This window comes from Tachysurus vachellii, chromosome 3 (genome assembly GCF_030014155.1).
Source record: "Tachysurus vachellii isolate PV-2020 chromosome 3, HZAU_Pvac_v1, whole genome shotgun sequence".
NCBI classification, from domain to species: Eukaryota; Metazoa; Chordata; class Actinopteri; order Siluriformes; family Bagridae; genus Tachysurus; species Tachysurus vachellii.
In genome coordinates, this window is record NC_083462.1 from 16,612,181 (window position 1) to 16,627,369 (window position 15,189).

The following is a 15,189-nucleotide window of genomic DNA, read 5'->3' on the forward strand; positions in this document are numbered from 1 at the left end:
AACTGTAGCTGTATTATGGTGACAGTTTGTTGAAACTTGTCCAGATGTTTCTCAGAACTAAAGTTAAAAATGTAACTTTTTTTATTTGTTGTTGTCAAAGTTTAGACCAGTTCATTTTAACTGTAATTTTTATATGAAATATATTCAATGAAATGATGAATCTAGAGTTCTGATTCTGTTTTATAAAGTGATTTCTTTCTCAGGATCTTTTAGACTTTTCATAATGGAGTCAGGAGAGGTGCGACGGAGCCCCTTCAGGACCTCCTGCTCTCAGGTAAAGGTTCATGCTATGTTCACACGTACAGTGACTCGCAGTGACCAAAATCGTTCATTTCTCCATTGAGCGTGACTGTTGGTGACGGGATGTGGGCGTGTCCAGCGGCACGACACAGTCGAGGAAAAAAAATTTTTTATTTAAATGTGGAGTGAGTTAGTGCGGTGACATCGAATGGGAGGACAGAAGGTAGCGCATTACAGCGATAAACTTGCTGAATGTGTGAACGTACTGTAGGTTTTATGATCATTTTCTGTAGGTGAATATTGTATACACCTAAACAACACAGAGGCAAATTAGACTACTGTAGGTTAGTTATCAGAGAGGACACAGAGACCCTCAGGCCCTTACAGGGGTCGGCTGATTGCTCTTCAGAGTTGAGGCCCGGTGTTTAATACTCAATGGTCATGAAGCTTTAAAGGCCTATAGATGAGTCTGAGGTTAGTCTGTGAGTTAACATCACCATCTCCAGTGATGATTCATGTTTTTCTGAAGTGTAATCACTCTGTGCTTTTCAGTGCAGTGAGGATGTGAGGACAGAAACACAGACAGGTTCAGGCAGAGGAGCATCGGTCGACACTGTGAACCATCAGAAACATATAAAACAGGAAGAAGATTACCGCCGTAAGTCCACAGGGCTGTCACGGGCAGGTCTGATGGTCGGATGATGTACTTTTGTGTCTTAATTACAATTCATTTGGGAATGAAGCCACCCTCACGTTGCTCAGTTCTCTTCTGTACTTGTGCTTTGTCATACACATTTGTCCTGTTTAAATTCACCTGATGAAATTCTAGGTGGAGGAACATCAAGCTCTGTGGGAGACGTCACACCTGCGGATGACCAGAAACCTGTAATAAAGGAAGAACCTGAAGATGAAGACTACCTCTGTAAGATGAACAACAATCTCTGTGTTGGGATTTCATCGACATGAAAGTATTTAACTCTAAATAATGTCATTTCAGGCGAGGGAACATCGAGTCCCGTGGAGCAAAGCAGCCACGTGGACGAAGAGAATGAAGAATTTCAGATCATGCTTGTAAAAGAGGAAGAATCTGAAGATGATGGCAGCATCTGTACAACGACAGTTTGCGGTAAGGCTTCTACGTTAACACTCAAACTAAACATCATCTTTCTGTTTTGTCCCGAGTGCCACGGCTACTGCTCACGTCTAATCAGTGATCCTGATCCTAATCAGACAGACTGTAACGGTGATTAGACTGTGTTCGTTAGATCCTGTGGGACAGCAGCACATGTTGTACACAAGCTGTGGACCTTCAAATCTCATTCATCCGTCCAGGTGTGGAACAAATTATTTTGAGTAATTATATTAAAGCAGGAAATTTAAAATGACTTTTCAGGACAAGTTCAAAGCAGAGCATAAATGTTCTTACAGCACCAGAAGAATCATCAAAATACAGTTTGTTAGCTGTATCACACTGAAGCTCTCTTAAACTCCATGCTGTGCTTCTTCTATCTTTATCTTCTGGAGTAGAACAGAGCAGCATGAGCATGAACCTTGCTTAAGGTTTCTGAAACTTCTATTAATTTATTGAGTAATTTTTGTTTATGGAATTTATGGGTTTTTCCTGGACCAGGGCTTAAAGGTGGGGTCTCCGATGTTTGAGAAATGCTTCAGAAAATTAGTCGGGACGACAAACTAAACAAAAAACAAAACAAACGTGTAGCCAATGAGCAGAAAGGGGCGTGTCTTGTCAATACGGGCGGAGAGAGTGTTCAGTGCGCATGTGTGACATTAGAAGAAAGCGGTTTTAACATTGACATGGATAAAAAAGATAAAAACAAAGAAAGAAAGTGAAGAAAGGCTTACGATAAGGCAAGAAGTAGGACCTGTGTTAATACAGGATCAGCTTTCCAGCGCTGGAGAGAACTGAAGGAGCGGGAAGTTGGCCGCATAGTCACAGATTGGAGTTTCCCGAGTCAATAACTCAGCTAAACGCTGTTACTACACAAATAACACCTCTTCTATCGTAGTAATGTAGAGAGGCAGCTACAACCGCGTTTTGCTAGTAACAGTGTTTAGCTCAGAAGATATTGACTCGGGAAACTCCAATCTGTGAACATACGGCCAACTTTACTTAAGACGCCGAGGCACTTTTTTCCTTCTCGATAGGTGAGTAACGTTGGTTTTGCTTTGTTTCACGAAACTAATATATGCCGTCCTTTGCATGATTATTCTTGTGTGTCATTTTTGTTTGTTTGTTTATCTGCAATCGTATTTTTCTTTGCTTCAGCTGTGATAAAGGCACATTTCTTTCCATTAGTTGCCTGGGTTACGTATGTATGTGTGGGCGGAGCTATGGGGTGGGACCTGTTTTGGTTAGGGGCGTGTTTGTTTTGGTGATTTTATATGTCAACATTGGCTTTCAAACAACAGAGACCCCGCCTTTAATACTTCTTACTGTCTGTGTGACACCTGGTGACTTTACAGGGAATATTAACAAAGTCTATCTTTTGATTAAACAGATTTTATAGAATCTGTGTCACTGGCGTTATTCTGTTTCATTTCACAATATATATTTTTTTTTCTCTAGAAATGGACGACGATCACTTGCAAGTGTTTTGTTGCTCGTGGTGTTCGCTCTCCTATACGTCACAAACAGACCTCGAAAAACACATCAAGAGAAGCCACACTGATGAATATGAGAAAGTCGTGATTTCAGGAGAGATTCAGTGTGATAATCTGTTATTGACAAGAAGCTCCAGAGTCCATCAGATATCCTATGATTCCGTCAATGGTAACAGCTCTCTCGGACAAATGCAGAAAGTCTATCATTGTTTGGAGTGTGGGAACAGATTTACGAACAAGAGCAACCTTAAAGCTCACCAGCGCATTCACACCGGAGAGAAGCCGTACCAGTGCTCGCAGTGCGGGAAGAGCTTCACTCGACAGAGTTCTCTCCAGCAGCACCAGGTCGTTCATACGGGAGAGAAGCCACATCACTGCTTAGAGTGTGGAAAGACTTTCACTCGCCAGAGTTCTCTCCAGCAACATCGGCGCATTCACACGGGGGAGAAGCCACATCACTGCTCGGAGTGTGGGAAACGCTTTCCTCGCCAGAGCGATCTCCAAAAACACCAGCGCATTCACACAGGGGAGAAACCGTATCAGTGCTCGCAGTGCGGGAAGAGCTTTAGTCAAAAAGGTAATCTTCAAACACACCAGCAAATTCACACAGAAGAGAAACCATATCACTGCTCGCAGTGCGGGAAGAGTTTCACCTGGCAGAGCACGTTTCAAACGCACCGGCGCATTCACGCCAGAAAAGCCATGTCAGTCATCACAGCGTAAGAGTTTCTAGCCGTCGGACTTCTCCACATTAATATACACTACTAACATTACAGCTACAGGATTTCCTGCTGCCGATGCCATCAAAATATTAAAAAAATGTTCTGGTGCATTTTTTATACATTTGATTTGTCCCGTTAGCCCAGGGGTCGGCAACCCGCGGTTCCGGAGCCGCAAGTGGATCTTTCATCCCTCTGCTGCGGCTCCCTGTAGATTTGGAAAATAAATATTTAATTTCAATTTATTTTATTTTAGTTAGTTAGTTTTTTAAAAAATGTAATTCTAAATTCTAAGATTATGACACTCTTGTAACATTAAAATTAACCGTGTTTAATTTGTTTGTCGCCCAAAATATGCGTCATAAATACTGACTTGCGAAATCCAACACAGAAGCAGACGCATTTTTGGTTTGCTGCAGCCAGCAAGTTAAAATATTGATGTCATGAATACGAAGAGGACTCAATTAGACACTGAACATTTTATTTGAATGTAACCTTCAACCCATCATCTTTTTTGTTAAGATTAGTTCAAACTGTTCAAAATATTTTTGTTTGCCTGCAGAAATAAAATTTCGTTTACTCGGTAGCAGTTCACTGATTTCATAAATGCAACACACTACAGTTTTTTCTACACTTTCCATAAACGTAAAAAACGATATATGCAGTGTTATCTTCATTTTAGATGTCAAAAGGGTTTTGTGGCTCCCTGTGTTTTTTTTTTCTGTGGGAAACGGGTCCAAATGGCTCTTTGAGTGTTTAAGGTTGCCGACCCCTGGTTTAGCCCTACAATTCAAGTGGATCGTTGCCGCCTTCACACTGCACACGACAAACGGACACGACTGTCGGATTTCGCCCCCTAGTGACAGTCGCACGGAATATGCAATATGATCGTGTAGACGTCAACATGGGAGAGAAGTTAATTCTCGCGGTCTCGGAAAACCCATTACTAGATGATCGTGACAAAAATCTTCTCCATTAAGGCGCAACTCTTGCACTAAACGGTGATACTCACCGAGACTTTTTCTCCGAGTCAGGTGGTGTTTTATACACACTGATTTGCAATGTTTTCTTTGGCGTCTCCAGTAAAGGAGAGTAAAAGCAAGAGCCTGTATTCTCAATCCATTTATTGTGGTGAATGAAGGAATTAATTAATGAAGGAGTAAATACAAACAATCAATGCACCAATAAATCCAGAAAGACCGTGAATAATTTTTGAGGAAACATGGACGCAACATTAAAAATAATACAATATAAATATTAATAATTTGTTACTTTTTTTTATCAGTAACAATGTATTTAAAACAAAAAGATTGTTTTTGGTAAAGTTTAAAAATGACTAAAGTTAATATTAATACTTTTCAATAATTCTTATCACCTCGCGCACACGAACCTGATAGGACAACATTGGAATACATCACATCCGGATATCGGCATATCAGATGCGGTGTAGTCGCACAAGTTCAATTTTTTTAACGGATCCAACGCTCAAAACGGATCCGAAAATTACGGATCCGCAGATGGTCGGCACCTCACGCAGCGACCTTGCGACTCTCCATAGGAAATGAATGACTTCCGGTTTATCGGCAGTCGTTTGTCGTGTGCAGTGTGAAGGCGGCTTAAGAGTTTTTATTTCTGTGGTGCTCTTATTGTCACTCAGCTGCTTTACAGAAACCCTTCACTAGTAAATTATGTTCCTTAAATAAATTGGGCTGCTAACTGTGAGCAGGTGTCCTCTTGTGTACAATACTAATACAGATATACAGTGGTGTGAAAAAGTGTTGGCCCCCTTCCTGATTGCTTTTTTTTTGCATGATTCTCACACTAATGTTTCAGATCATCAAACAAATTTAAATATTATTCAAATATAACAAGTAAACACAACATGCAGTTTTTAAATGAAGGTTTTTATTATTAAAGGAGAACAAAGTCCAAACCCACATGGCCCTGTGTGAAAAAGTATTTTCCCCCTAATCCTAATAACTGGTTGGTCCTACCTTAGCAGCAACAACTGCAATCAAGTGTTAGTGATAACATTCAGCGAGTCTGTTACAGAGCTGTGAAGGGATTTTGGTCCACTCATCTTTACAGAATTGTTGTAATTCAGCCACATTGGAGGGTTTTCGAGTAGGGGTGTGCACGGATAGTCGAACATTCGAATATTCGGTCAGCTGTAATTATTCGATAAATAAAAATGCTATTCGAATTTCGCTATATTTTTGCTTGCCGTAAAAAAAAAAATAAAAAATAAAAAAAAAATCCACAATAAAACCTGAGCACGCAAACTAACAGTAAAACAGTAAAACTAACAGTAACCCTTAGGCCTATATGCATTGGGTGGCGCTGTGGAGCATGCAGTGGAAACCAGTTGATTTGATGACAAAATGGCATCCTCTGCATCTAAGCGTAGCGAAGTTTGGAAATACTTTCATCAAAATGATCATCACGTAGTGTGCAAAATCTGTCAAGCGAAACTGAGTTACCACAACAGCACCTCTACAATGAGGAATTGACACACAGCTGCCCATCACCACGTTCGCGACTTCAAGTAGGTGGAGATGTACCCCCGAGCGAGCCGAGAAGACCACTCAGCTCATAGCAAAAATGATCTCAAGAGATATGCTTCCTTTAAGTTTTGTCGAGGGGGGAGGTTTTAAGGAAGTCTTGCAGTTTCTTGAACTAGATTATGACATTCCTTCATGGAGAACCATAACAGCGAGAATAGAGCTTCAACATGAGAGTTCGGTTTCCAAACTCAAATCTACTTTTGTACTACTTTTTTGACTTCGTGGCCATTACATCTGACAGTTGGACAGCATTAACCACAGAGTCCTATGTCACTATAACGTGCCATTTTATTGCTGACACTAAGGTGAACAGTTACGTCCTGCAAACCCGAGCAATGGAAGTGCGACACTCGGCTGCCAACCTGGCAGACTATTTGAAGACATCTGTAGAGCAATGGGGCCTGGACGGCAAAGTGGTCACGTGCGTGCACGATAACGCAAGTAATATGATAGCCGCAAACAGAGACGTGAACTGGGAATCTGTACCTTGTTTCGCGCACACACTTCAATTGGCCATCAATGATGGATTTAAAGCTGCAAGCATGAATAGACTAATTGGTGCATGTAGCAGACTTGTAGGACATTTCCATCACAGCACGATCGCCTCAAATGCACTCAACAAAAACCGTTAGAACTGCCTTTGCACAAACTTGTGCAATACTGCAAAACACGCTGGAATTCGGCTGCTGATATGCTCGCACGTTTACATGAACAGCGCTGGGCCATCACCGCCGTGCTCTCTGACAGGACTGTAACCAAACTGGCGGATGCTAAAACCCTGGAGTTAATCGATGATCACTGGCAGACAATTGAGGAGATGTTACATGTCCTCCAGTCTCTCAAAACGGCAAGTGAAGCACTGGGTGGCAAAAACTACGTGTCTGTCTCCATGGTGTATCCACTTGTGCAAAGCCTTCTATGCAGGTTCGTCTAGTTCTAACGAATGAATGAATGAATATAAGTTAATAATTTGTTCAGATTCCTTTGAAGTTGATTACTGTTTTTTTTTCTAAATTATTTTATCTTTTTTTCTCTCTCTTTTTTTTTTTTTTAATATAAGCAAATAAATTCAAACGAATAACATGTAGCTACATTAATTTGATAAGTGACTCCAGTCAGGATTTATTTAAAAGATCACTTACAAAATAAATTATATACTAAAGAAGACCGCAGTTCTTATTCATTCATTAATTATTTTTTGTCTACAGACATCTTCAAATATGCCATGGAGAATCACAGAAAGTGACTGAATTCAAGAACATTGTTGCTGCATCTCTCAAGCAACGAATAAACACCGCTAACTTGGAGAATGCCGGGGGAAACTCCTCTTCTCGCGTCCGCCCTAGAACCTCGGCACAAACATCTCAGGTTCCTCGACGAAAACATGAGAGAAGAAGTAAGAAAAAACCTTTTTGAACATTATCAGAGCATTTTCCTTGATGCGAGTGGCGCGGATGTAGCCGCCACCACCAACGATGAAGAGGATGCGGCAATGCCCGCTCGTCGGAAAAGGCTGAGCCAGTACTTCGGCGATGATTACAGAGAATCCAGCCGAGACGAGTGGGAACAGTTCTTGCTGGAGCCATGTATTCCACCAGATGAGGATCCCATTCAGTGGTGGAACGAAAACACGAAGCGCTTCACAAAACTTAGTCGCTTAGCACACCGTTACTTCTGTGTCCCGGCAACCTCTGTGCCGTCAGAGCGTTTTCTCCGCAGCCGGCCTTATTGTTAACAGACTAAGGAGCCGACTTTCCCCCGATCATGTTGACATGCTTGTGTTCCTTAACAAGAACATGTAAAACAATAGAAAGAAAGCAAAAAAGATTTGCTGAAAGTTTAAAAGGTTCAAAGTTAAATGTAGCCTAGGCTACGTTCTGTACAATTGCCTAATTGCTGCAGGCGGCTTTATTTACGTTTTTTTTGTTCACTTTTTTTTGCTTTTGCTCTGTACTTTTTTGTTTGTTTGCACACATTGTTAAAGGTTTTCAGCTACAAAACATGATGTAGCGTAATGTTTAAGCTTATTGTGTATAAGCTTGTTCAAAAATGACGGAAACAATAAATGTTACTGAAAAATAACGTCTGTCTCATTAAACTTAATTTAAATAAACGAATATTTGAATATTCGTTTTTTGTGAGCTCAAATATTTGAATGTGATATTTGCAGAAAACGCCCATCCCTATTTCCGAGCATGAATCACCTTTTAAAAAAGGTCCTGCCACAGTATCTCAATAGGATTCAGGTCAGGACTTTGACTCAGCCACTCCAAAGTCTTCATGTTGTTTTTCTTCAGCCATTCAGAGGTGGACTTCCTGGTGTGTTTTGGATCATTGTCCTGCTGCAGAACCCAAGTTCACTTCAGCTTGAGGTCACGAACAGATGGCCGCACTTTATCCTTCAGAATTTTTTGGTAGAAAGCAGAATTCATGGTTCCATTTATCACAGCAAATCTTCCAGGTCCGGAAGCAGCAAAACAGCCCCAGACCATCACACTACCACCACCACCATGTTTTACTGTTGGTATGATGTTCTTTTCCTGCAATGCAGTGTTACTTTTACACCAGATGTAATGGGACACACACCTTCCAACTGGAATTCTGCCATGTAGGCCATTTTTGCCCAGTCTCATTCTTATGGTGGAGTCATGAACACTGACCTTAACTGAGGTTAGTGAGGCCTGCAGATGTCTTTAGATGTCCTGAGCTCTTGGGGTAATTTTGGTCGGCCAGCGACTCCTGGTAAGGTTAACCACTGTTCCATGCTTTCCCCATGTGTGTATAACGGCTCTCACTGTGGTTCACTGGAGTCCCAAAGCTTTAGAAATGGCTTTATAACCTTTTCCAGACTGAGAGATCTCAATTACTTTCTTTCTCATTTGTTCCTGAATGTCTTTTGATCTCAGCATGATGTGTAGATTTTAAGGATCTTTTGGTTTACGTCACTTTGTCAGTCAGGTCTTTTTTAAGTGATTTCTTGATAGTGAACAGGTGTGGCAGTAATCAGGCCTGTGTGTGGCTAGAGAAATTAAACTCAGGTGTGATAAATCACAGTTCTGTTTTAAAAGGGGGGTAAACACTTTTTCATACAGGGCCATGTGGGTTTGGATTTTGTTTTTCCTTAATAATAAAAACCTTCATTTAAAAACTGTATGTTGTGTTTACCTGTGTTATCTTTGACTAATATTTAAATTTGTTTGATGATCTAAAACATTAAAGTGTGACAAACATGCAAAAAAAAAAAAAAACAGGGAGGGGCCAACACTTTTTCACACCATGGTATATTACTGTTCTGTGCTACTTGTCATTGTTGTGTTTTATGTTTTATGTCATTTACAAGCAATTGGACAGTTTTTATATCTAGATAGTGCCATAGACACAATGGTGACAGAGACACACATTTTTTGAGGTGACTGAATCTTCCACTGGATCTTCAAGAGGACATCAGAGCTATAAGGTTTACTTTGTTGGTTCGCCATAAATATTTGTCAAAATATCATGACTGTAACTTTGCTGAACTGTTCTGAAGCTGAAGTTCTGACCTAATTTAATAAATTTATGCACCACATTCACAGCCATATGAAATCAGTGGGAGTTTGTTCAGTCTCTTACCAGATGTAGTAGTGTGGTGTAGTCGTGCCTGATCCAACATTTATAAAATGTAAAAAAAAAATTCACGCTGACATGAAGGAGTTTAGTAGATGAAGGAACCTTCCATTGTGTGACACAGTGACCACCAGCAACTTTGAATGGACTTGACTGTTGAACCATCCTGCAGAAAGCAGATAGTGGGCTGGATCTAGATGATGGACAGTTTTCAAACTGAGTGTCTACACTGGCCTTTTATCATTCTGTCTCTTTGGGACAACAGGTCCGTTCCTGAAGGAATCTGCCAAGCTACTGCTTCCACCAAGTTTGCCATCATGGGCCACTGTGTCCTGACTTTTGTACATGTGAAGCGGTCCACCTGGCCCATATCAAACCTTTCCCAGATCCAAGACACAGCACCATCGTGTCATTCCAGAACTCACTCTGAAGCAGTCGGTGGTGGGCCGACCTGAGTTTTGGAGCACGTCGACTCACCTGGTGATCCAGGTGTCTGTCTGACCAGCATGTAACAATAGCCCTGTGATTTGTAACTGCACTAACATCTTATTTCTGTTATAAATCATTTTACTGAATTCATTAATGATTAATTATCAAAGATGAAGGATAAAACACAGCAAGGAGTCATTTAGGATGGAAAGAGCTGTTTAAAATTATAATTAATAAAACTAATCATGGGGTTATATTAGAAATATCAAGTAAAAGCTTTTGGTCTGTGACTGTAAAACACTTCTGAGCCGTTCGTTATGGAGTAGAACCTAATAAAAAGCGTGTGAATAACAAAATAACCTCGATCACAGTTTCCAATTAAATCAATTAGCTGTGGGAAAGTGTTTACTGAGACGTCATTAATTTTTATCTCCCATATGGTCTAGCGGTTAGGATTCCTGGTTTTCACCCAGGTGGCCCGGGTTCGACTCCCGGTATGGGAAGGTGAGATTTTTCATATCTTACAGCTGAATTAGATCGTTAATAAAAACGTAAATAAAACACACGACTTAAAGCTTGTTCTTTCAGCAGAGCTTAAACAATGACTAGTAATAATTTAAATTCTAATTATTTTACTATATGACTTTCCATCATGTCGGAATTTGACTATGTTTTTATTTAAATTTATTTAACTTTATTTCATTACCGATTATTGCTTTGACACTAAAACATATGCTGTATAAATCATTGCCCCGGGACAGGGGTTTATTATTATTAAGCCGCTAGGGGGCAGTGGAGATTTACAGTAAAGCTCCTGATGTCCTGCTGATTTCTAGCGGATTAATTTTGTTTAAAATTCACTTTAGACGCATTTGACGTAAATCTTTCCTATTCAGAGGGTTTGTTATCAGAGCTCTTGGTCAGCTGCTACTTTTACATTGTAGTTTACAGAGCAACAAAGTGATCCTTGGGTTATGTCTCCTGTCTCGTTTCTCCTCTCTCGGTTCACAAACCCTGAAAAATAAAAGATCTCAAATGGTTCTTGGTCTTGGTGGATGTTCAAAGAAGGACCTTTAACATTCTTAAAAAAAAAAAACCTTTCCATTCCACAAAAGATGCATTGTAGTGGAAAATGGTTCTTTACGGCACTAAGGAAAGATGGAATTATTTTCAGAGCCATTTACTGCAAAGTTTTTTGCGGAATCAAAAATGGTTCTTCTGTGGCATCGCTGTGGAGAACCTTGTTTTGGTTCATCCTGGCACTATGTTTAAGAGCGTATAGCCACAATTTGTTTCACTTGATCACGTCATTTGGTGTAAGTGCGATTGTGCAAGAAAAACATACATAGGTAAAAATGAAAGCTTTGTGCTAAAGCTTTGTGCTAAATAATGGATATTTAAACACAAACAATAAGGATCAGGTTTTGTTTTCAGATGCGAGGTTCAGTGCAGATGTTGGAGTTTGTTTCTGTTGTTTAAATAACATATAAAGCTTCACTGCATCCTTTAGGACAGAGATATTCTGGTCAACTTTGTGGAGGTCTGAATTTATAACATCTCTCTCAGTTTATTGGCGACGAACCCTTTATTCATTTCTACTCATTGAAGATAATAGATAATAAAATAAAGAACTTTGTCTCAACCTGTGTGAACTATATTTATATTTATATACAAGGGATTCATCTGTCTAAATGAACACATGCTTAAAGGTTAGTACGCTAAGGAATATGATAGCAGTGTGTTCTGTCTTTACCATGATGGAGAAAACTATCAGATTAGATGCTTGACACAGATTCAGGTAGATTTAGGTTATTTTCATTAAAGCAGACTGCTATTAAGATTAATTAAGATTATTACTTGTCAAATTCTATAACAGAGTGTGTGACTGCATGTGTTCTCCATGTCAGATTATACAGAGGCGTAAACAGGCTCAATTTCGTAAACACAGTCTTTAAAGCAAATATTTTGTGTAGGTTTGGCTCTCCTTGCTGTCGTACTGTAAGATATCATCCCTTTGGCGGATTGCAGATGATCATCTCTGGTTGCAGCACCAATAAATAAGTCAGCAATAATACAAGCTTGTCGTATGCACGCGAGACACGACTACATAAATCTCATGATGTGAGATTTTTGTCTCCAACAGTAAATTCATCCTCACATTCGTAAAGCAGAGGAGCAGAAGCAAATCTGCACTGAGTTCTGCACCGCTCTGCATTCTGCCTAGTTTTATTGCCTCTGCATTGCATCTGCAGTGTGGCTTCTTCCAATAAACACACTCCTGAGGTCGTCCTGGAGTGTGTGCAGGGGTAGATTACTGCGCACTACAGTGGGGGAATACATCAGACTGAGGAAATCCCTGGCAGGGCATCCCAGCTCAGCACTTCTCTTAACGCAGAGCTCAGTGTGTGTGTGTGTGTGTGTGTGTATTTGTGTGTATATACGTGTGTGTGAACATACTTTCTATTGATTAGAAAGAGAATCACAAACTAAAAATGACAATAATGGATTAGAGAAGACTCGTGAGCTGCGTGTGAGGTTTTTTCACACCATTTATCAGACGTCTGATCTACTCATGCTCAATTATCCCTAATGTCACGTCCAAGCCACATAAAGTGCCACCTGTGCAACCTAGTGCAACAGTGTGAGACAAGGACAGTGCACACAGACAATACAAAACAATGCAAGACAAAATACACAAAGTACACAGAATAGCGCTGACCAGTGTGTATACTGTACTATAAAGTATCTTGTGTATCAACTGTAAACATTTACAAACTCATGTAGAAACAGCAGTATTGAAATGTGCTGTGTGCAAAACAACAACAGATTGAGTGATTTGTACATTCCACTGCAGTCCATACAGTTGTGTGTCTGTGTTGTGTGTGTATTGTGCTGAATGAAGAGTGTGTGTGAGGGGTGTGTAAGGTAAATAGTGTGTGTGAGGTGAGTGTAGTGTGAAGAATGTGTGTTAGGGGTGTGTGGGGTAAAGAATGTGTGTGAGGTCCACAATGCTGTTGACTTTGCGGATGCAGCGTGTGGTGTAAGTGTCCATTATAGAGGGAACAGAGACCCCAATGATCTTCTCAGCTGTCCTCACTATCCACTGCAGGGTCTTGTAATCCGAGATGGTGCAGTTCCCAAACCAGACAGTGATGCAGCTGCTCAGAATGCTCTCAATGGTCCCTCTGTAAAAAGTAGTCAGGATGGGGGGAGGGAGATGTGCCTTTCTCAGCCTTCGTAAGAAGTAGAGATGCTGCTGGGCTTTCTTGGTGATGGAGCTGGTGTTGAGTGACCAGGTGAAGTTCTCCACTAGATGAACAGCAAGAAATTTGGTGCTCTTGACGATCTCTACAGAGGATCCATCGATGTTCAGAGGAGAGTGGTCTCTCTGTGCTTTCCGGAAGTCAACAACCATCTCTTTAGTTTTATCACCATTCAGAGACAGTTTGTAGGCTCTACACCAAGAAGTTAGCTGTTGCACCTCCTCCCTGTATGCTGACTCGTCGTTCTTGCTGATGAGACCCACCACGGTCGTTATCATCGGCAAACTTGATGATATAGTTCGATCTTTGCATTGCTGCACAGTCGTGAGTCAGCAAGGTGAACAGCAGTGGGCTGAACACACAGCCATGAGGGGCTCCAGTACTCCAGTAGTGTGGTGGTGCTGGAGATGCTGTTCCCGATCCGGACTGACTGAGGTATTCCAGTCAGGAAGTTCGGGATCCAGTTGCAGAGTGAGGTGTTTAGTCCCGGCAGGCTCAGCTTCCCAATCAGGTGCTGAGGGAGGATTGTATTGAATGTAATTCTGATGAATGCTGCTCCTTTGTTATGATAAGGAGACCTGAGCTACTAGTCAGAATCTCCAGACTTTGTGTGTGTGCTTAAGATGACACAGATGGTTTTTAAACCAGCCACAGCTTTATCGCCTATTGTTTTTAGCTGCTTTTCTGTGGGTTCAATTTCCTGTGCAACAGCTAGAGATTTTTTTTTTTTTTTTACATTCTATTGAGTTTTTGTTTCCTGTTCATGCCTCAGTTTGCCATGTTCATAGAACGGTGCTTTCAGAGCCTGCTTCCTTGAATGGTTTCTCTCATCTGTCATTTCCCTGCATTTTATTATACTGTAAACTAAGTTCTTTGTAATTTTTATTTCCTTTCATGAAAAGGACACAAATACTGGTGCTTATATTTTGCTTAAAATAGATTCATTCATATGCATAAAAATGTATAATTACTCATGTACATTGTAAATATCTGAGATTGAATAAAGAAGATTGTCTGAGATCTGAGTCTAAACTGACATCATGCATTTGAATTAATTTCATTGAAGTGTCTAAATAATCCACATCTTGTTCAATGCAAGTGTTCCAGCATTTAGCAGACACAATTATACAGAGCAACTTACAAATTATATCACTGTATACAACTGAGCACTTATTGGAATCAAACTCACAACCTTCCGATTGGTAGTCCACCTTAACCACTAGGTTACCACATCCCCACTCAATGAATCTCTAGATTCCTCCAATGTGCAGCCATTAGGTTTACCCCATGATGAGGCAGTAAATAAAGATAATGTAAGTCTGTATGACCAGGACATCAATAACCTGGATTATTAATACACATGCTGAGCAGGTCAGAGATTATGCAAGTAATTGCTGATAAAAATGTGCCTTTTAGAGGCACCATTTCATCTTGAGGTCATAACAAGAAGCTTTCAGAGATTCCAGCAAGGGAAAGATCCCTGACCAAACCTGGGGGAGTGTTGAGGATGAAGTGTTTTTACTATTTTGGAAAAATCAGTCTATGTTTCAGAGACAACTGAAAAATGTTTTGTAGAGGCCTCCAAATGCATACACCTTTAGTGTAGATGGGAACTCGATGCGGTCTAGAAGAACCTGAGGAAAAGTTAGTATTTTGGGATTTGGACCATGCACCACATCATGACAATGAGGTACACACCATTTTTGGAACAGTTTGCACATAATTGTATACAAGACCAGTGTAGTA

The 15,189-nt window shown here is 40.5% G+C and overlaps 1 non-coding gene and 1 pseudogene across 1 annotated transcript; both read left to right on the forward strand.

Moving 5' to 3' along the window:
- The window catches only part of LOC132842410 (zinc finger protein 850-like), a 70,245-nt pseudogene extending 62,755 nt beyond the window's left edge, over nt 1–7,490 (forward strand).
- A 3,121-nt stretch (nt 7,491–10,611) lies between these two features.
- On the forward strand, nt 10,612–10,683 carry trnae-uuc (transfer RNA glutamic acid (anticodon UUC)). The gene has a single exon. It is a non-coding gene; the product is annotated as a tRNA-Glu (tRNA).
- Nucleotides 10,684–15,189: the final 4,506 nt, after the last annotated feature.